We start from the raw sequence: 17952 nt of genomic DNA on the forward strand, positions 1-17952 counted from the left end.
CTGTTTTAGATGATTAAGCATGCTTGTGATGGCTATTTCATATACATGCATGTACCCATGAAGATCATCACTCTGCTTTTTGTTTGAAATTGATATAGTTTGGGTTATCTGATATTATATTCTGCTAATATTTATAATGTATTAGTGTATGATCTAGTGGGAATCCTATGTAAAAATAACTCAGTGTTAGATCAAGACACTGTTTCAACCATCCAAGTAAGAAATTAAGACATTCGATTTTAAAACAAATCTGAAAGAGTTACCCCCTAATATGGGCAGCAGAGGTAACCTCCTGAGCAAAGCAAAAAACTCTCTGTAAGTTGGCAAAACTCCATGCTGTGCTGATTATATTCCTTGTCAAACCACATGGTAATATAATCAAACACTAGCCATCTTGGATGGGCTGGTAAGCAGTCATAAGAAAAACTGTAGACTACTGCAGACATGTCACCAAATACTTGGATATGTGGTAGTGGAGGCAAAAGCTACAATTTGCTCTTGCCCTAGACACATATTTAAAAGAGACTGCAGTCCTACCATTTAACAGAAATAGGTTACAATCAGACCTAAAACAAATGACTACCTCCCCAATAATATTATCTTTCCAAGGACACTGCATGGCAAGAAGACCTGGTAGAACAGAAGCATCAACTGAGGAGTGCAGTTTTCATCAAAACAGGTTTGTATAATAAAGAGCAGGTCAGCATTTTGAAACAAGTCTGTTACACATGTGCCTGGTATTAAATAGCAATGCTTCCAGAGGAACTGATGTAGATCAAGCCCTAATTGTCTTCAAAGATGGCATTATGACTGACTACGCAGTATTGTAGCTAGGATGGGGTGAGTGGGATGGCTGTCTTAGGTACAAATTCATTGGGGGTGCTAAAAGCTCTTCAGAAGATTTGCTTGTTGTACATGAATTCAATACCAGCATTCATTTAAGCAGCCGTGGCTGATATTGTGACTTCTTAAATGCTACAGTTCAGCAGTTTGAAAACCTTTTTGTGGTCTTCATCTTATGAAAGGACAGTTTTGGTTCTCAGTTTTGGGATGAAGGTGGACACCATTCTAGAAACTGCCAGGGTTTTAACTGTGGCTAGATCTCAAGCAGGTAAATAATAATCACCTGTCCCAATTTGAATTGGTCATTGGGTAATATCTGGTGATCCTAGTCAAGATACATACCTTTGGGATGAGAATTCAAAAAAGTGGACCCTACATTAGCCTGTAGCTTGAGAAAATCTTGCATTATCATACTGCTACATAATAAAGTAATACTACTTTTAAAATTAGTATTTGTTGATTTTGTACATCTTAATTTTATCATTTGCTACGTTTGCAGTTCTTTTGTGTGCACAGTTCTATGAGATATTCATTTTGGAGTATATTTTTACAGCTGTTATCTAAATAATTTTAATATTTTTCTACAGTGCTTAATCTAGTTGTGCACTTTGCTAGGTGTTGATTGGAAATGCTAACACCTTTCAACATCTTCTTTTGCAAGGAGGATAATGAAAGAAAAGTTAACTGAGTACAAACTGAATGCGTCTAAATGTTTAGTGTTTAAATGTACTAGGGAGCATGTTTTAATCATAGCTCATCCTGCTCAGGGTAGAAGCGTAAGGAGTACGATAATATCAAAGAATGGGCAGAGGTGCTAAACATATTTTGTTACCCTTCTCTTCACACAAGATCACAAGAGCAGGATGAAATAATAAAAAATGTAGAGAGCTGAATAGCTATAACTATGGCTACTAACAAGGTAGAAATGAGCTCAGGCTTCTTAATATATAAGGAATGGCTGAGCTGCCTCTTTCTACAGATAGAGCTGTCATAAATTAATCTTTTTAGTGGAGTGTGTCATTAGATGTCTTTTTTTTTTGCCTTTAAATTCTATTTAATAATGCAAGCGTATCACAAATAAAAATATGTCACACATGAGTCATACAGTAACGCAAGCCACTATTAAGTATAAAAACAAGTAAAATAAGTAAATAAATACAAATGACATAATGACATGTATGAATGGTGTAATATGTCTTTAAGAACCTTTAGCTTTAAATGGGAGTGAGTTATGTGATTTTCAGGTATCATCAATCTTGAAAGAAACACTGAACTGTACGTAGCCTTGATATATATATATATATATATATATATATATATATATATATATATATATATATATATATATGTATATAAACTATATTTTTGGCTATATAGTCATTGTATAGAGTCAGATTTGTGCTTTGACACTAAAAGCTGTTCTGTGACCTTCCTTGTCTTTTTGTGACAGGTTACATTTCATGCTACCAATGTACTCTATGGTAAGCAAGCTGGCCCTTTACACAAGCCATACCCAATCCAAATGCTGGGGCTACAGGCATGGAAAAGAGCACTGTAAAGAATTAAATCAGCCCCGGGATTCAATAAACTCTGTGAAGGCTCCTCGTAAAGCCTACATGGAGTTTACATTTGTGCACGGTGGTGCGCTGCGAGCGGCAGCTCTATGTATATCAATGCCACGCTCTGTGAATAAGTTAGGTTTTCTGGCTGGCAACAGTGTTGCAGGCCAGGAAATCATGCCACTGAATGCAGATAGCAATTCTTTTCAAAGCAGAGCACCTATGGTAAGGGAATTTGCCCGGAATGCAACAATGATCACCAGGACTTCACAGATAGCTGTCAGTCTGTTAGTGCAATACATCTGCACAAAGCCAACATAATGCGGGGACAATTAACCAGAAATAGGGACACATTTGACATAGATGTCACAAACAAATGTGGTAGAATGAAATTCAAACATACCTCTCAACCTCTTAAAGCAAGAAATCTGGACAAAGCCATAAATAATGGGGGGACAAAGGGTCCAAAACAGGGACAGATTCTGATATTGCTCTTCCAAACTTAAAAAGGTGATAGAATAATAGGTTGTACAATAGTGTGAATTGTTTACTATTGGGAGATGGAACATGTTTTTGGAAGTAAGTATCAACATCAGATACTACTATATAAGAGGTTTGTTGATGACATCCTATTATTTTGGCAGGAGGATGAACTGAGAGATTTTGTTGATTTTTTAGAATCCACCACTGATTTTCTCAGATTTACCATGGAATATTCTACTTGCAGGATTAATTTTCAAGACATTACTATCACAAAGAAAGAGAGAGGGCTTTTATCCACTAATATTTACAGAAAATACTCTGTTGAATTATAAAAGCATGCATCCAAGACACATCTTTCCTAATATAGTGAAAAGCCAATTCATGAGGATTAATAGATTATGCAAGGAACCACATATATTGAAACAACAAATCAATGTTTTAACTGATTTATTTCTAGAGAAGGGATATAATAATGCAATGCTAGATGAAATTAAAGATCAAGTTTTTAATACATCACATAAAAAATAGAAAGAGGAGAATATGGAAAAATTATAGAAATCATGATAGACATATGCATGTTCCCAAGATTGAAGAGAGAGTATCTTTCATCACTAGATATACCAGTGACATTAGTAACATTATATGCAATAATTGGCATATTCTTACAGTTGATACCATGGTATGCCGAATAGTAGGGAATAGACCCAGATTTACTTACAGGAATAGCAAAAGCCTCAAAAGAATGATTTTATAAAACACCACTTTGAGAAAATTAGGTACTACAGCATGTGGGAAATGTAAATGTGCCCATTTATTACTAAAGAACAAGTTTTTGTGCATCCAACTTTACATTTTAGTTTTCAACCACAATTGTATGCATCTTGTGACAGTACCAATTTGATATATTTCAGCATTCTATGTAGGGTTAACAACAAGAAAGCTTAGGGACAGGATATATAGACCCTAAGAAGAAACATTGTTCTGCACATACAGAAGTTTTATTTTAGGGTTCTTCAGCTAGTTCAATCTAGTCAAAGAGAAAGGATAGAGTTAGAATGGATTTTAACCAGGTCTTAATCAATACATCACAATTAAACCCATTCTAGAATCTGAAATAAGTGAGCAAACTTGGATGGTTAGGTTTAATTATTCAGTTCATTGATTGTTTGTGTGTTTTTATTAGTTATGTATCATGCACATATACATATTTTAATATATATATTTAGTTGAACATAGTTTATAGGCTAGATGTTAGTTAACTATACAGTTGTCTTTGCATGTTATCTCAATACATTTGTTTATAATATAGTTTTTTGTTTGTTGCTTTAGATTTAAGTTCAGATGTTCGTCGTCTCCCATTGCTGCAGTCCTGACAAATGGGTACTCCGCTGCCCACCATCAACCTCAGTCTTTCTTGCCACATGGTCCTCAGCAGAAGCAGTTTTTGCAAGTGCCGCATTCTGGAACTGTTTCAGACCGGATACCAAGTTGGCTAAGTACCCTGTTGGGAACATTTTTGTCTTTTTCTTGCCTCAGTATTGCCGGATGTCAGAAAAGTTAATAACTGTATTTAAACAGTTCTGTGGACACTGACTGCTGCTCAGGCTCCTCCTTCCTGAGTTTACCAGTGTGTGTGGGAGCCTTTTTGTTGCTGCAGGAGTGCTTGCTTCCTGTGTAGGCCAGGCTGAGGGTGCTTCTTTGTTGTCAGCTTCCTTCCTCTCCTAGGGTAGTTAGACCTCCTCCTTCTCAGGGCAAAGGCCATTCTAAATCTAAGTCTATCCCTGCTGGTGCTATCCAGCTCCTAGGAGCACATGTTAAAGATGGCTGAAGATTTGATTACTTTAATTAGGGGTTCCATGCCCCGAGTTGGAGGGTCTGGTTCAGTCTTTCAATGAGAGTCAGATTCCTGTGTGGAAGAGGAAGAGCTTCCTCTATTCCTATTCGAGGCTGAGGACGAGGGCGCCTCTTCCTCCCGTCCCTCCAGATTTTTTTTCTTTCTCTGAAACTGCATCCATGAGGGAACATTTCCAGTGGGATGGCCAGGATTATTCTGATTCTCATAAAAGGCTGAGAGAATTCTTGTTTTTACCTCAGCACAGGCCTTTGGCTATTGGATGTTGTTCAGGATGTATTTTCTGAGGCTGCCCTTAACCCAGATTCTCCCCCCCCCCAGTTACCAAACCAGATAGATACAGGGTTCGGAAGCTCACAAAGTACTTGTATATAAGAGTCCTAGAGGCCCATCCACTATTTCTTCTCAAAGCCCCAAAGGTGTTAAGGCTTCTGTGGGTTAAGATCGGTTCCTCTGGACAAGGATGCATAGGTGGGGTAAAAACTGTATACCTCTTCTACTTTGAGAGCTTTAAATTGTCAATTTCATATGCTCAGGTATCAGAATTATTTGCTAAGTCAATTGAAATGTAAAGGAAGGTGTTGACTGTAAGGAGCTTCAGGATTTAGAGCATGCTTCAGACCAGGTTGGTAAGCATTCTTTGCAGTGTGGTTTTGATGCTTTACAAGCTTCTTCCAGGGTGGCTGCTACTAGTTATGGATGCTCCTTTGCAATCTAATGTTTCTTTTGGCCCTCCAGTTTTGAAAACATGGAGGAAAAAGCTAAGTCTATGCAGACGGTAAAGGACTAGGTTCAGCCCCTAAGTTCAGTAGGAATTGGCCTGCTCTTCCTCTCAGGCCTGTTACTTCTGAATTCTTTTACCCTTCTGCTGGGGTGGGCAGGGGTCAGTCCTTTGGAAGCAGTCCCAATGACCTGTGTCTTCAGCTGCCGACTCTGCTTTGCTGGCAGCTCCTCTAGAGGAAAACTGGGACTTTTCAAAGGAATTGGCATTTGGTTACCCAAGACAAATGGGTATTGGACATTATAACTCGAGGCTACAAGTTTTATTTTCACATTCCCTCCTTTCAAAGGTATGCGGATGTGCCTCATCAGCAAAGACTGGAAGCACAGGCACAGATTTTTAGCAATGCAGGCAGTTCTCTGTGGACAGAGGCGGGATTTTTAGTGCCAAAGAAGGAAATACTTGGAGGCCCATTCTGGATTTATCCATTCTAAACACCTTTCTGGAAATTCGAAATTCAAGATGTTGACACTGCAGCAGCTGTTGCCTATGCTAGGCAGAGATCACTGGATGGTGACTTTATCAGTTCTCTGCATTGCCGGGTATTCACAAAAGTCCTGGCTCGGAATTCAAATTTATCCTTATCTGGACGATTGTTTGATACTGGCTGACATCTGCAGTATGTGATGACAGTTTTCAGATGCCTAGGGTATTCTGAAATAAAGTCCAGTCTAGTACCCTCACAGTGTGTTTTCTGGGTGTGAGACTGAATACAGCTACTCAGATGGCATCTCAACAAAGAAATCTTCACCTATACTTCCAACAGCTATCAGTAATGTCCAGGCTGACTGCAAGGACAGTCCTTCAAGCCTTGGGGTTCATGGCATCTTGTATTCTAGTACTTCCCAAAGCCAAACTGCATATGAGGAAGCTACAGTGGTATCTCAAAAGCGTTTGGACTCAACACAGCCACGATTTGGATACTGTCATTCAGAAAGAATTTGTGTGACCCAACCGAGGCAAGTCAGATATTAACGACAGTCAGCCTGGGGATATCAACATGGGCGGTTCAATTTGCATTGAAAAACAGACAACAACTGTCATGTGGACAAGCAATGCTGTTATGTCATTAGCAGATGTTCTGAGCAGACAGATGGTGGATAGGTATTTCGTCAGTTGACCATGGCTTGGGAACTCCAGACATAGATCTGTTTGCTTCTCCTCTGAATTCCTTTTGCACAAGGCTATTTCATCCAAAGCCTGGAAAATAGATGCACTATCCTTCAGTTGGAGCAACCTTCTGCCTTTCCTCCTCTGCCTCTTCTTCCACAGGTCCTGTTGAAAGTCAGGAGGGACAAACCTTGCATGATCCTTATAGCACTGGATTGGCCTCGTCAACATTGGTACCCTCTGCTGAGACCTTGGCCATTACCACGGATTCCTCACTTATTGTCTCAAGAAAACAATCATTTTCTCAATGTCAGGGTGCAATCCCTACACCTGACAGCCTGGTGCATTCAGTTTTAGAGGATGAGGGCCTTCAGCTCCCTCACAAGTTTTGATGTCGGAAGCCAGCCGACCTAGTACACAAAAAGTTTATGCTGATAAATGGAAGAGACTTTTTGTTATGAATTCAGCTAAAGGCCTAGATGTCACGTTGCCTAATTTGAGTTGTACTTTGCAATATTTGACTATGTTACTGGACAAGGGTTTGTCCTTCTTCTATAGTGCATGCTGCAGCTATTTCTGCTCACTATGATGGTGATCCTCCTTTATTTTGCTTAAACAGTTTCTTAGAGGGCAAAGAATATAAGACCCCCATGAAGGCCTGCCTTTTTGTTTTGGAAAAGCTGACTCTGCCTCCTTTGAACCTGCAGCTATGGCTGACTTGAAGTTGTTGTCCTGGAAGACTGCTTTTTATTGGCTGTTACTTCTGCTAGAAGGGTCTGAGGCTTCATGGCAGTGGAACCTTTTCTGATTTTTTTCACTTTTCTGCCTAAGGTAGTTTCTAATGTGGCATTGAACCAATCTATTTTATGCTAACCCCCAAAATGAAGGGGCATTCTTTGGATGTGCATAGGCAGTTATGGTATTATTTGTTCAGAACCAATGAGTTCGGAGATCTCAACAGTTATTTGTTTGTTTGCTGTGGCTTCAAGTGGGAAAGCTGTCTCAAGTGGATGCCATTGTATTGCTTTTGTTACTCTCATCATGGTAAGGGTTCCAGTTGGGATCAGGCCTCATTCTACTAGGGGCCTCTACTGCTTTTTGAGAGGGGTAGCTACTAAAGACATTCTAGAGGCAGCAGCTACTTGAGTTGTACATACCTTTACAAAGCATTATCATTTGCCTCTTTATTCTAGGTCTAGGGCTGGGTTTGCCACTGCAGTCTTACAGGCATGTCTGCAGCTCCCTCCTGCTATTTAGTTGCCCAGCCTCCTTTTTCTTTGTCAGGACTGCAGCAATGGGTTTTGTACCTACCATAAATGTAGATGTTCGGCAAGAAAGACTGAGGTTATGGTACTGACAAGTACTCCGATGGTGGGCAGCGGAGTACCCATTTGTCAGGACTGCAGCAATGGAGATCCTCGAACATCTACATTTATGGTAGGTACAAAACTGTACTTTTTAATGTGACTACATTAGATGCAATACTATATAAACGTTGATAGGCAAGCCGTAACATCATTTAATATATAGGCATTATGGCATTAATATACATAGGCTTGTGTTAACATAGTAAGAACACTATGGATGCATTGGTTTTTATGTAGTTGGTTTGATACTACTGATCAAAAAAAATAGGATTAAAAAAATGTTTAGTTAATATTTAATTTTTTTTTTAACATTTCAAAAGTTAACAGTTTCATGTCTATGTAGTTTGATACTACTGAAAAAAAAAAATAGGATTAAAATGTTTGGTAGTTAATTAATTTATTTTTTTTAATTTTAAAAAAGTTAACAGTTTCATGTCTCCACATATATTCTTTGACTGCATGTGCAGTTTATTAAATAATTTAACATCTTTACTTGACTCTAACAGAGCATGTTTAAGAATTATTCTTGTGATTATTTAATGAGTATAGAAGTTTTTAGATCTGATGAAGCGCATCTGTTTTATTCTTTATTCTTTGTACTCATATTAAATACTTTACTACAGCTCGTGGCAGTCCGACTTGGTTTTTTTGGAATAGTGTGAATTGTCTGAAGAGCATGAAGTTCGAAACTCAAATCTCTGTCATCAGTTTCTGACTTCAATCTGCAATAACATGCCAATGAATTGCCAGAAAACCAAAATGTTCTGAGGAAAAACAAAACAAAACCTGGACATTCTGTACAAATCAGGACACTTGAGAGGTATGAACTCAAATGTATGTAATATTGACTCATTTCAGTCCTGTGATCAACCCCAGTGATATGGCAGAAAGCCATAAATTTGATAAGGAACAGATCTTGACATCCTGGTAATATCTGGACAATTGAAAGGTATGAAGGCAAAATATATGGTCCAAAAGCAGTGCAGGACAGCGTTTCTATGGTGCAGAGTATTGCGATGTTCCATTCCTGGCATTCTGTACTAAAGCTGTGTAAATGATCTGTAATAGAACATGCATTGCCATTTGAAATGAACACTCAGGGGAAGTGTGTGTATTGAACAGGGAAACAAAAATGAACTGTAGGAGTGAACACAGGGAAAGAGGACAGGTAAAACAAGCTAATGTACAGCAGAGGAAGGAATGTCAATATAAGATCTTTTTTTGCAACACCAGTCACATATCTATATCATACAATACGGACTGTACAGTGAAAATGTGTTTTATCTGACTGTCAGACAAGATGACATAACAATGAGGTGGACATCTGTGTGAGATAAGCATCCTTACATGAATAATGCAGAGGACATTTCTCAGAGATCTAATATACAATTGGGGTAGGATGCATATTTTGAAGCTGTGCAAACTGATATGCCTGAATATGAGTATACTCTCAGTCGAGGTCTCCAACAAGGTGGGCACAGGTAAAGGCTCATGGCAAACATTACAAGAACCAATCACAATCATGGACAATATCAGAATAATACCACCAGTAATCCCATGTCTCTGACACAAAATATGTGATTTAGAGTGATAAGAGATGAGTCTGCACACACAGACTTGAGCAACTATTATGATACATTCACACTCTATAAGGGTAACCATGCACACTGTTCTCACACTGTAACATCTGCTGGAGGTGTTAGGAGGGATACTGCTATACCTGTATGTGACAGTATGGGCAATACAGGCTAGTTGACTGGTATGTATGGCACACACACACACACACACACACACACACACACACACACACACACACACATATATATATATATATATATATATATATATATATATATATGTGTGTGTGTGTGTGTGTGTGTGTGTGTATGTGTGTATATATATATATATATATATATATATATATATATATATATATATATATATATATATATACACACACACATATATATATATCTAGCCCAATACACACTGTCACGAATGATATATATGCCATTAATACTGTCAAACACCTATGTATGTAGTGTGTGCATAAGCAGAACAGGTAGCAGACATGCAGCTGGTGTAACAACTTGATTGGTGTTCTGCACCATCAGACAGTCATGTATATTCCACAGAAAGAATACCTAGGTATGGCTGTGTGACAGCTGATTGTAACAAAGGTGGTATACTTCTGTTAAACATCACTGGAAAATGTGTAGTGAGGTACATGAAGAAAAGTGCATTGTAGACAGTTATTGGTGTGATGCAGGCTGGGAACCATGAATATATTATGGCCTTGATGTGAATGCCCTTCACATACCCAGAGCTTCGGAGTAGTCAGCAGTATGAGCAAATGCTGGTGGATGTACCACTTATCATCTACTCCAGGACAAGGGTCTCATGCCTATTGGTCTGATTATAAGGTGTGATGTCCACATTATACTTGGTTGGTGTGTTTGTTTCCCATCTTTAACAAATCCCCTATGTTTCCTATCAATGCAGGTGTTGTCAAGGCTGTGGCAGCATTTTTTGTTATATGTTGATACTGTCTGTATTATACTAATATCACAGCTGGAGTCAATGATTGCCCACAATCTGTAGTCCTTCAGGCAGCTGTTTGGACACAGAATGTGTATGTCATCTGAGATGTCTATCACTTAACTAATGGACAAGCAAGGGCCTAGCAGACAGGTTTGATGTATGGACCTGATTATTGGACCTGAGATAAAGGTCAAGTCACACATTTCAACATAGTGAGATGCCACATATGTAATAGCTGTTTAAGACCACATATAACAGTGTTGACTGAATACCTTGGTATGGATTTGTGTGAAATGCCTTGACCTGGTCAAGTTCCACAAGATGACACCATTGTCATCATGCATGCCCTTGATGACCTCTTTGAGGACATGTATCAGATGTAACAAACATAATGTAGGATTAACAACTCAAAAAGGTCTGTTGCACACTGCCTAAATATTACTAGTGTACATGTAGAAGAGGTCCATGATGACATGTTGGTCTACCTCACACTCGAGGAGAGTCAGGATGTCTCTATACATGCATGCATCAGGTGCTATCCCCCCAACTCAGGTGGATGCATGTTGATGTGTACCCTTGTATGGGAACATAGCTCATGTGGATAGTGTGTTGAAGTGTATATTCAACCGTATCAGGAAGATGTATATGCTAAGTCACGCCATAGACAATCTGTGATGTCACAGCCCATTGATTCCATGTGATTGGCCAGGATGAAGGTAAGACAGTGCATACTGCCTGTGGTGATCTGGCCTAGGGTTTTCACACAGTCCTCCATGCAGGTATCATTGAGAAACCCTCCCAGCTGGATAGTAACCCTTACTTCAATAGAATAGATGGATAACCAACTGTCTCACCAAGAGAACACATACTGTGAAAGTTGGTATATCAACCTATACCAGTAAAGCTCTCACCATTGGCAAACCCCAGGGATCTGTGCTTGTCCCTTCACTGTTTGGACTCTATTTCTCAACAGTTCAGGCTAAAGTATATGGTCTTTGGATTACCAAGTTTGCTGATCCTTGCATATTGGGTGCAATCATTGAGTCCACCAGTGATAATAACATAGTGCAGGAGGAACTAACACAGACAAATGAATGGTGACAAAGGCACACAATCTACAAATAAATGCAGAAATGTGTATTTTATTATGTTGTCCATCTGAAAAGTGGAATTCAATGTTAATCACAGTACTGACATCAGTCCTGCTATGCTGAAACCCATTAAGTAAAGCAGTGGGAACACATGTAGATAGCAATCTGATCTTCAACCACCAAGTGTCCTCACTGGTATAGAAAGCCTATGCTGTGCACTTCGTGAATCATGCCATCATATTCAGATCTTAGGATTGTATGGCAGCATTGTATGTGAATCTCATCTTAACACTAATAGAGTATAATGGTCTCTTTTGCATGTACCTCACCAGACACATGCAGCAGCTGGACAGACCAGAGGGCTTTCTCAGCAAAATAATACTGGGCCTACAAACCATGCCATGATGTATGTGAATAGATTAAAAGCCATGTCAGTGTAATTTGTGTTGTATATGATGAGGTGACTTCTGCCTGGCTCTCAGGCCAAGGTCTGACCCTGACCTGGTAGGAGTTCTCCACATCTAAAAATCTCATATAGTTGATGACATCAACAGTGTCTGTTGAGGAAAATATGGTAAAAACTGTCCTACATGTTGTTGTAAAATACTCTGTAGTGTCAAGCAAGAGCACAAACACATGCGACCCAGTTGACTCCAATAAGAATAGAGATCCTGCCTATCTAATTACACAGGCTATAATACTCAGTACTTTACACAAGTACCACATCACAAGTCTGGCTTGGAGTGTGCCAGACAGCACTTTATAGATGCTGACATCAGCAGTGTCTGTTGAGGTGAATATAAAAGCATCCCACATGCTGGTAAAAAATGTTCTTTGTAATGTCAAGCACGGGCTTTCTCTCTCTCTTACACACACAAACACACACACACACACACACACACACACACACGCACGCATGTACACACACACACACACACACACACACACACACTTGACTGCAGTGACTAAACCGTATACAACAGAGTACTTATTTACACAAGTACAAGCACCACAGCACAAGTCTGATTTTGGCAACAGTGCAGGTCAGCTTATAGTAGATGATATCATTAGGCCATGTGGGAGACAAGATGTTGATGGGAGATAAGATGTTGGATGGACTAGGAATCTCCAAGAATCAAATGTCCAAGAAATCATGGCATTGAGCAGTATGGGCAGGATGCACACTTCTGCTACACACACACATACACACACACACACACACACACACACACACACACACACACACACACACACACACACACACACACACACACACACACACACACACACACACACACACACACACACACACACACACACATGCACACACACACACACACACACACACACACACACACACACACACACACAGCTAACTGCAGTGAGAACAGAACCACTATGTATCTAAGTATACAGACTACATAATACAGTACTTTATGTAAGTGCCACAGCAGTAGGCCATATGGGAGACAAGATGTTGGGAGACCTGCATAGGTTCATAGCTTCATAGGTTCATAGGAGGCTACTAGCCTAATTGGCCTAGGGTGTTTACAAGCCTAGCTGTGTAAAAACAGAAGTATCCATACTGAGCATAGTTAGATGCTCATTGTTAGCAGAGTGATTTTGTGAGCAGCACCAACTAGCCCTGTCCATGAGAGACATAGGTGCCACCCCAGAGGTGACTTTACAATCACCCAAGCAGTACTCAAGGTTGCGCTTAAACAGGATCATTGAGGAGCACTGCTTCACAAACAGTGGGAGCCTATCACAGAGGTGTGTGAATCTCTGGGTGATATATCTGTCTCCCCAGCATGTTCTGTTTATGTCACAGACTAGGATGGGAACCCTAGGGCAAGTTATTCTTGTCCTATTTAATTCGAAGATATCCAGCATTTCCAGTAGAGCATGGTATGATACTGCTCTGCAGGCTAGGTATAGGTCACCTCCCAGAAGTCTGTATGATACTGATAACAGTGACACATCTGTCAGTCTTTTCATGTGTGTCATGTCTGGAGGTCCTGGATTCTCCCAGATGAAAACCTGTGTTTTTTCCAATTGCTGCAGGTGTCTGGTGAGATACAGACAAAAGGGAGCATTGTACTCAATGTGTGGTCTGATAAGGGTAGAGTACAGATGAGGTATGACCACCCTGGTCTTAGATATGAAGTCCATATGTAAGAGGTGAGCAACTCAGAATGTATGTGTAACTCTTTTTTAATTTCTCCAAGTCTTTTGGGTTTCTAATACCATAATGGGAATGGACCCCATTCCTAAGTCAAAGTACGATTAAAGTTCATGAAATTAGTATTGTTTCAGTCTTTGATGTCAGCCAGCAGTGCTCTTCACAGCACCTGCAATGTGCCAGTAATGACTCCTTCTGTAGTTCATATGGAGTTACATGTATTGGTAACATATCTAACTACAGATTTACATTTTGTTGTGTAGATAATATATAGTAATGAAAGTATAGATTGCTATCAACGTGTTCCCAAGTCTCACAACACTGTGTTTCAGCTTAGAGGATGCTATGTATATCATGATTAACAGGGGTACTTCATTGCCAAAGGGGACAATGAGGCATTGTATGCTTTAAGGTTCAGTCCATGAGTCTGGCACCAATCATCTGTGTGTGTCAGCCTCTTCTGTCATATGTTACCATCACTGGGAAACTCTATATGAATGCATCCAGTAAACAGTCATCTGCAATCTTGGTAAATCACAGGCCATCTACCATTGCCTGCACTTCAAGGAAGTAGTTTGCAAATGGCTGAGGGCCAGCAGAGATCCTTGTGGTATTCTAACCGTAAGTGGCTAGTGGTGCAGGTGCAGTCCAGAACTTTGAGAGTGTGTGTTTTGTCAGTGAGCCAGTTATCTGTCTATTACTGCATGGCTTAATTTCTATGTGGGAGATCTCCACTATGAGACCTAAAATGGGGGATAGTGTCGATGTCCTTTGATAACTCCACATAGGTTCAGTCCATGAGTCTGGCACCAATCATTTGTGTGTGTCAGCCCCTTCTGTCATATGTTACCATCATTGGGAAACTCTATATGAATGCATCCAGTAAACAGTCATCTGCAATCTTGGTAAATCACAGGCCATCTACCATTACCTGCACTTCAAGGAAGTAGTTTGCAAATGGCTGAGGGCCAGCAGAGATCCTTCTGGTATTCTAATGGTAAGTGGCTAGTGGTGCAGGTGCAGTCCACAACTTTGAGAATGTGTGTTTTGTCAGTGAGCCAGTTAGCTATCTGTCTATTACTGCATATCTTAATTTCTATGTGGGAGATCTCCACTATGAGACATGAATGGGGGATAGTGTCAATGTCCTAGGATAACTCCACATAGGTGGTATGTCCTATTATCCCTCCTTGGGGTCAGTATCAAATAAGTCCACAAAGTTCAATAAACCAGATCAACCTTTGACAAAAAGAAAATAGGTCAGGTCAAGTGCGCTGAAGGTCAGCTATATCCCTGTGGATAAGGTCCATGCTGACTCCTTCCCTAGCCTTGCAGATAAGGTTTTTTAGGTGTCTGGGTCAATAGTTGAAGTTTTGCATGTTACCAGATTGATGTGTAATTGAATATCACACAACATTTGATATTACATTTTGTAGTATATATGTGGAAAAAGTACTGAGACACCAGGGTTGCAGTGCTTTGGGGGTGGCAACACATGGAATATTGTTAGATAGGGCCCCAGTTTGTAAAGTTTCCACAAGTAATTTCATGTCATAGACAGGAAATATACAGTAAACAGCAATAATACAGAATAAGATCTATATTTCCATAGCATGCAGAGCAGCAAGTTTGTGCGACAGTTGGCAAAGTGTATATGCATGTGAGATACACATGTTTGTGGGTAGCTAAGCTGTGCACAAATGTGAGCCACATTGCTAAAGTCTGACAGTCAGTACTGAGTCTATGAAACACACCAGCTGCTTAACTAACTCTGTAGCAACATGTATTAATGCATTGATGCATTTCTTTTTGAGGCCAAATGGTACTGAATTCGAATCCAGGTGTCTCTAATACTTTTAAATACTCTTTATAGTACATGTGTTGCTGTGTGTTGGTATGGAGCAGCAGCATTAAGAGGCATTGAGCAGAGGTAGTCACAGCAGTTTTAGGATAGAGAAAGTGTTAAAGCATATGAAGTTGATGGAAGTTATACTCAAACAAAATCAAATGAGTGGAGTATCAGCATGGTAACACTCATGAAGCAATCAAGGTCAGGATATGTACTGATCCTAAATATTCCCACAAAAGTGGATCAGGAGGGACCATTGCTGCCTTCAAACTATTGAAGAGGTATCTACCACTATGTCAAATGTTATTGAATCCTCTCTAATCTATTACTTTAATACTCTTTATAGTACATGTGTTGTGTGTTGTTATATGGAGCAGCAGCATTAAGAGGCATTGAGCAGAGGTAAAAGCATATGAAGTTGATGGAAGTTATACTCAAACAAAATCAAATGAGTGGAGTATCAGCATGGTAACACTCATGAAGCAATCAAGGTCAGGATATGTACTGATCCTAAATATTCCCACAAAAGTGGATCAGGAGGGACCATTGCTGCCTTCAAACTATTGAAGAGGTATCTACCACTATGTCAAATGTTAAGTTCTTTTTGATGTTTAATTCAAACTAAGGCTTTTTGCAGATCAAGTTAGACGAACTCAGTTCCAGACATTGTTCTTTCATTACACTGATGGATCATATCAGCCTATTTTGACTAATAACTGGAATCAAATCAGCTCCTTAAGTGTTCCATATTGCAGCAGCAACTATAGTTGGATATCTGTTTAGAGTGTGATGCCCCAGCACTGGCCCAGTAATGAAGAAGCCTTGATTCTCACCACTGGCAACAGTGGGGGATGTGCACATTGACAGGATGACAAGTACACACAGAGTAAAGTGCAATTTCCCTTAAGAGCACACAGAGACCATAGTCAGTCTGGGGCTGGTTCCTTTCTCCAGATTCCCAAATAAGATTCCCCACTGGCACAGCTATAGAGTTGAGATATCAGCTGAGTGGCCAAGCCAAGATCTCCGGCACCCTCTCTGTCCAACCAGTGCTTTGTGTCCCTGCCCAAGTAGCTGACACACACACACTTTGAGATTTGATTTATACACACACATATATACCTGGCAAAGACTGGCACAGATTTACTAGCTATGCCCCCTTCTGCCCAGACTACAAGGTCATTTTTACTGCCACCAGCCACTACTCATCAGCTACTTTAAGGCCCTTAGCAAAGGGTATCCAATCTTACTGTGTAATGTTACTATTAATCCAAATGGTAGCTTGACCAAGAGCAAGGCTATTAGGAGTGGCCTGCACAGTGTCACCAAATAGATACGCAAGTACGCTAAGAACTTAAATATCTCTAGACAGACCATCCACAATTGAAATGTTTAAATAAACTTAATAATAAATAATAAAAGAACAAAATATACTCAGTAAACAATCACAGTTATTTAAGAGTTCAAAATCACAGGAGATATTTAAAACAACATTGCAGGGCAATCTCAAATAAATAAAGAAAACATCCTAGCTATAATTCACTATATTCCTAACTGTATCTAAGAGAAATGACTGTGCCCTAGTCTTACTTACTCATAGCAAGGCAAGACAGATGTGGTGAATGGGTTTTCCAGCTGATGTTATCAGGTCAAAGACAAAATACAAAATGCACTGTCTCCCTCTCTCTCTCTCTCTCTCTCTCTCTCTCTCTCTCTCTCAGACACATCTTAAATTAATATCTCAAATATTGCTGCAGGGATACTTGCAGCATGATATCACTTCTTGCCATCAGAGTATCCCAGGTAAAAATCCCCATTGCTAGAAACTGCCAGCATTTAGCATCTCCCTGTGAAAAATACAAATTCCCTCAGATCGTGGCAGCTGCAGGAAGACATAAAACAATAAAACACTTACAAGACAATGCAGAAGGCTGCCTAGTTTTAGACATCCTGTCTCCTTGCTGCATTGAAATAATCTCTTTTATTATGTGGCTATAAAACTATTTAATTTCAACTATTTTTTCTTAAGTTTTGCAAGCTAACCTTCTATGTGCCAGTCCCCACTATTAAAACATATACATTTACACAGTTACAATAGTTTATATACATTTATGTTCTTTTCCAGTAGGGTACACTGTGGATATGTCTTTAAGCTCAGTACTGTACAAACCTTTTTCACACACACTTCTGTACCATCAGTTTGATATATACATAACATACATTTCTAATACATTTGTAACACAAGCATATGAATCATGTTGACATTCACAAATGGCACATAACCATTTGCAAAA

This window comes from Protopterus annectens, chromosome 8.part0 (assembly GCF_019279795.1).
Source record: "Protopterus annectens isolate FY-2018-M chromosome 8.part0, PAN1.0, whole genome shotgun sequence".
NCBI classification, from domain to species: Eukaryota; Metazoa; Chordata; order Ceratodontiformes; family Protopteridae; genus Protopterus; species Protopterus annectens.